Source organism: Jaculus jaculus, chromosome X (assembly GCF_020740685.1).
Source record: "Jaculus jaculus isolate mJacJac1 chromosome X, mJacJac1.mat.Y.cur, whole genome shotgun sequence".
NCBI classification, from domain to species: Eukaryota; Metazoa; Chordata; class Mammalia; order Rodentia; family Dipodidae; genus Jaculus; species Jaculus jaculus.
Window position 1 is genome coordinate 132,127,779 of NC_059125.1, and position 5,833 is coordinate 132,133,611.

Genomic DNA, 5,833 nt, shown 5'->3' on the forward strand with positions numbered 1-5,833 from the left:
GGGCCTTGCACATGCCAGGCAGGTACTCTGCCATTCTACCTCCTCAATAGAGTCTACTGTGCCTGCTCAGCAGAGCATTTCTGGTGAAGCGACCATCTTTCTGACCTTTCCCTGGGAACATGACATGGTGCTAGCTTATCTGGCCTCACATCAGAAGTCCCATTTCCACATCCATGCATTGTGAAATTTCTGACTCCTTCCCTAATTTCTAATCAGTTCTGGCACGTCCACTTCAATTGCTATAGGCTGTTTGTTTGTCTCACCTACTCCCCTCTTCCTGCCATAACCACGCGTTCGTTCATTTACACGCGTTCTCTCCTTGGTGGAACGTGACTAAACATCCTAAGGTAGGAACAGCCCAAGTCTGTCATTGCCTCAGTCACAGACCCAATGGGGTTTCTTCTTTGTCACACTCGGAGACCATGGACAGCTAGGTGGTCAATAGTAAAGGAAAAATGGAGGGACTCTCAGCGACCCTCAGGAGGAAAGTTTGAATTCTGAGGCCTTTGATGAGGAGGTTATCTTCAAACTCGGGATAAGGTAGGACGCAGCCACAAACAAAGGTCTTGCCTAGCTGGCTTGGTTCCATGGCCGCTTATCCAGAAATGACCAGCTTCTTTGCCGCCTTGGGCTCTGCCAGTGACCACACCACACTTTCCCCCTCATCCCCCGTCCCCTTTAGCTCCATCCTCTCACTAGTTCCAACACAGAATTGCAAAATGTGATTCTCACTTCATCAGGGACCCTCTTCTTCACACCCAAGCCTCTGCTGCAACTCAAACTTTCTGTCCTCTGTAGCTTGAGACTGTAGAGATCCTGTCTTAGTGCCTAACTGAGGCTGGGACCTGTCCCAGCACACACACTTCCTTCCCTCTTCGTTTATCTGGCTGCCTATCTGCTTTTTAGGCAAGCCCGACAGACTGGCCTTTTCTTAGGCAAGAGAGCTAGAATGAAGGCTGGAGAGATGGCTTAGCAGTTAAGCGCTTGCCTGTGAAGCCTAAGGACCCCGGTTCGAGGCTCGGTTCCCCAGGTCCCACGTTAGCCAGATGCACAAGGGGGCGCACGCGTCTGGAGTTCGTTTGCAGAGGCTGGAAGCCCTGGCGCGCCCATTCTCTCTCTCTCTCCCTCTATCTGTCTTTCTCTCTGTGTCTGTCGCTCTCAAATAAATAAATAAATAATTTTTAAAAAAAAAAAGAAAAAGAAAAAGAGAGCTAGAATGAGAGAGAGAGAGAGAGAGAGGAAGAGAGAATTGGTGTGCCAGGGCCTCGAGCCACTGCAATCTAACTCCTGAGGCATGCCCCTCTTAAGCGTATGCATGCTTGTGTCATTTTGTGTCTGGCTTATGTGGGACCTGGAGAGTCAAACATGAATCCTTAGGCTTCACAGGCCAACTCCTTAATCACTAAGCCATCTCTCTAGCCCTGTCTGTTTTTTTTTTTTTGGTTTTTCGAGGTAGGGTCTCACTCTAGCCCAGGCTGACCTGGAATTCACTATGTAGTACCAGTCTGGCCTCGAATTTATGGCAATTTTCCTACTTCCTGCCTCCCGAGTGCTGGGATTAAAGGTGCGTGCCACCATTCCCAACTGTTTGTTTATTATTTGAGGTAGGTTCTCACTCTAGCCAAGGCTGACTGGCCTCAGTGCTGGAATCAAAGGCATGCACCACCACATGTGGCCAGTTTTTCAATATTACCTATTTATTTAGAGAGGATGAGTGTGAGGATGGGCACGCCAGGGCCTCTTGCCACTACAAATGAAATCCAGACACATGTGACACTGCATTTAGTCTTACATGGCTACTGGGGAATTAAACCCAGGTACAGGCATTGCAAGCAAGAGCCTTTAACCACTGTGCCATCTCCTCAGTCTTCCCTCTCTGGTTTTAAAGACAGGATCTTGATATGTAGTCCAGGGTAGCCCCAGACTCACTACATACATCATGCTGTCCTGGAACCCTCAGTCCTCTTGCCCCAAGCTCCCAAGTGTCGAGATAACTGGAGTGTACCACTATGCCAGTTTGCGGTCTGGAGAGATGGCTTAGCGGTTAAGCGCTTGCCTGTGAAGCCTAAGGACCCCGATTCGAGGCTCAGTTCCCCAGGTCCCACGTTAGCCAGATGCACAAGGGGGCGCACGCGTCTGGAGTTCGTTTGCAGTGGCTGGAAGCCCTGGCACGCCCATTCTCTCTCTATCTGCCTCTTTCTCTGTCACTCTCAAATAAATAAATAAAAATAAACCAAAAAAATTTTAACTATACCAGTTTGCTTCTGTCTTAAGATAACTTTCAACATAGGATCAGAAGGAAACATTTAGAATTTCACAACCTTTGTTGTTTCAGATATGAGTACAGAGAGATATCACTATTGGCTGTAGGATTAATATTGCAGTAGTATGTGCCTTCCAGACAGTGGTGAAGGCTTGATTCCTTACTAAGCCTCAAGCTAGACAATGAATAAATTAGCCAGCAGGGGGCAGTCACGACTTTGTTTTAGTAAATTCTAATTCTTTTGATTTGTTTCTTTCCTTCCTGTATTTATTTCAGACATACAAATTGTACAATTACTCACTATTTTTTCCAGGTGTAGATATAAAAAAAGCCATGTGGCCTTAATGCAGTGAGGCTCTTTATGATCAAAGCTTCTTCTGCCCTACGTGTACCTACACGTGGTTAGTATCCCTTCTACTCCTCAGCTTCCTATCAAGTTTTACAGAAAACTTGAGCTCCACATGAGTCCCCCATAAACCCCCAAATTTTATTTATTTATTTATTTGAGAGGGAGAAAGAGGCAGATAGTGTAAGTTCTGAGAATCGCTGAAGACAGACCCTGGACTCAAATAGTATGTAAAAGCAAAGAGCGTTTATTCTGCAGAATCAGCCAGCATGCGGGGGTCAACCATGCATGCAAAATGGTGACCCCGAGAGGAGCATGCAGGCTCCTTTTAAGCACAGGTAGGAGAATTCCAGGTGGGTTAGGTAATCGTCTAATGTGATTGGCTAAGCAAGCAGCAGTTACAGTTGTGGCCCAGATGTTACCATCCTTGGATATGTCTAGGCATGTTTTAGAGACTTTGCAGGAACTGACTCAGCCCTGGAGCCTGCTATCACGGGCAAATCCTTTTGGGTCATAGTCCAGAGGTATTGCAGGAACTGACTCAGGCCCCTGGGCGGCTATCTTCCTCAGCCACATATTAGGGTCTCTGTTGATTAACAGCTCTTTGTTTGTTTGTGTGTGTTTTCCCAGAAGTCTTGCCTGCCTATCTTGGAAACTGAAACTTAGGACTAGCTCTAAACTGGAGCAAATTTGATCATATCAATATATATAGAGAGAATGGGTGCACTGGGGTCTCCAGTCACTGCAAATGAACTCCAGACACATGCTCCACCTTATGCATTTGGCTTATATGGGTACTGGGGAATCGAACCTGGAACTCCTTAGGCTTCTCAGGCAAGTGTCTTAACTGCTGAGCCATCTTTCCAGTCCAAACACCAAAATTTACATGCTGATTTACTAACCTCCTAGTACATAAAAATCAATTTGATTTTGAGAGTTTCAGTTTGTAGCCAGGCTGCCCTAAATCTTCTATGTGCTTGAGACTGGCCTTGAACTTAGGGCAATCCTCCTGCCTTAGCCTCCAGAGTGTTGAGATTACTACAGATGTTCAGTACCACATTTATGTTATTTATGTCAATTATTTATTTATTTATGTGTGAGTATGCGTTGATGTCAGAGAGTGTAGCAGACAGCTTCAGGCTCACTGAGATGAATTTTCAGACCAGGCACAGTTATGGAGGAAGGGATTTATTGAAGATTACGGGTCCAGGGGAAGTTCCATAATGGCAGAAGAAGCTGCCCTGCTTTCACAGGACTAAACACAGAGAGAGAGAAGCACAAGCCAAAAGCCAAAAGCCACACAGCACAGCACACTTCCGGAACTCCAGCTAGGCACACTTTGCATATCTTTAGATTGAAATCTGAAACCCACCACCACACCTTAAGATCCACCCAGTGACACTGCCTCCAGCCACGTGACTGCAGATGCAAACTACAAACTAATAAAACACTAAATGTAATGGGGGTCATCTATTCAAACTACCACAGAGGGCAACCTCAGGTGCCAGTGCTTGCCTTCCACCTTATTTCAGACAGAGTATTTTTTTGCTATTTGCCTCTGAGTACAATAGGCTAGTTGGCCAGCAAGCTTCCATGGATTCTCTTGTCTCCACCTTCCATCTAATGGCAGGAGCACTAGGATTTTAGATGCTTACACTGTCACATATGGTTTTATGGGGTTTCTGGGTATCCAAATTCATGGTCTCACACTTGGGAAAGAAGTGCTTTATCCACTGAAGCATCTCCCCAGTTCTATTTTTGTTTCTTTTTTTTTAATTAAAAATTTTTATTAACATTTTCCATGATTATAAAATATATCCCATGGTAATTCCCTCCCTCCCCATCTTTTTTTTTTGAGACAAAGCCATACTATGTAGATGAGGGTAACCTCAAATTTGTGATCCTCCTGCTTCACCCTCCCAAGTGCTGGGATTACAAGTACGCAATACCATGCTTAGTTTTAGAAACCCACTTTTAGATACTAATTGTTTATCAATTGATAACCAGCAATGACTTTATTCTAGAAATATAATCTAAGCACATAAGAAGTTACAAATATATTGGAAAATATTTATCATAGCATTAATTAAACTAGCAAGAGATAGGCTGGAGAGATGGTTCAGCGGGTAAGGTGCTTGTCCGCTGTGGTGGTTTGATTCAGGTGTCTCCCATAAACATAGGTGTTCTGAATGCTAGGTTCCCAGTTGCTGGAGATTTGGTAATCAACGCCTCCTGGAGGCACTGCATTGTTGGGGGTAGGGTTTTGGGTGTTATAGCCAGTTTCCTCATGCTAGTGTTTGGCACACCCTCCTGTTGCTGTGGTCTACTTTATGTTGGCCAGGGACTGATGTCCACCCTCTACCCATGCCATCATTTTCTCCTGCCATCGTGGAGCTTCCCCTTTGAGCCTGTGAGCCAAAATAAACCTCTTTTTCCCAGAAGCTGCTCTTGGTTGGGTGATTTCTACCAGCAGTGTGAACCTGACTGCAACATCTGCAAAGCCTAATGACACCCATTCAATTCTCCAGTACCCATGTAAAGCCAGATGTACAAAGTGGCGCATGCATCTGGAGTCCATTTGCAATGGCTGGAGTCCCTAGTGCACCCATTCTCTCTGTCTCTTTTCCCTCTCTTTATCCTTGCAAGTAAATAAGTAAAAATATTAAAAAATATAAAAAGACTGTCTTTTTTTTTTTTTTTTACTTACTTTGACTATATTTGAATATAGTCTTAAAAGAGGCAGTTAAGGTTAGTGAGGCACTAAGAAACATTTCATTCCAGCATAATTGCGTCCCTGTAAAAAGATATTAGGTTGAACCCTATGCATATGTTTCAGTCAGGTTTGCATTTTTGGCAGGAAACACCCAAAGAAGAGCAGCTTGTGGGGGAAAAAATGGTTAATTTTGGCTTACAGATTTGAGGGGAAGCTCCCTGATGGCAAGGGAAACCGATGGCATGAGTAGAGGGTGGACATCACCTCCTCACTAACATCAGGTGGACAACAGGGACAGGAGAGTGTGCCAAACACTGGCATGGGAAGCCCACCCCCAACTACACAGTGCCTCCAGGAGGTGTTAATTCCTGAATCTCCATCAGCTGGGAACCTAGCAGTCAGAACACCAAAGTTTATGGGGCACACCTGAAACAAGCTGCCACAGCATGTGTGGCAAGGCAGCAAGAACTGAGGAGATGAAGCACCCCTCACACATCAGCCAGGGCTCAGG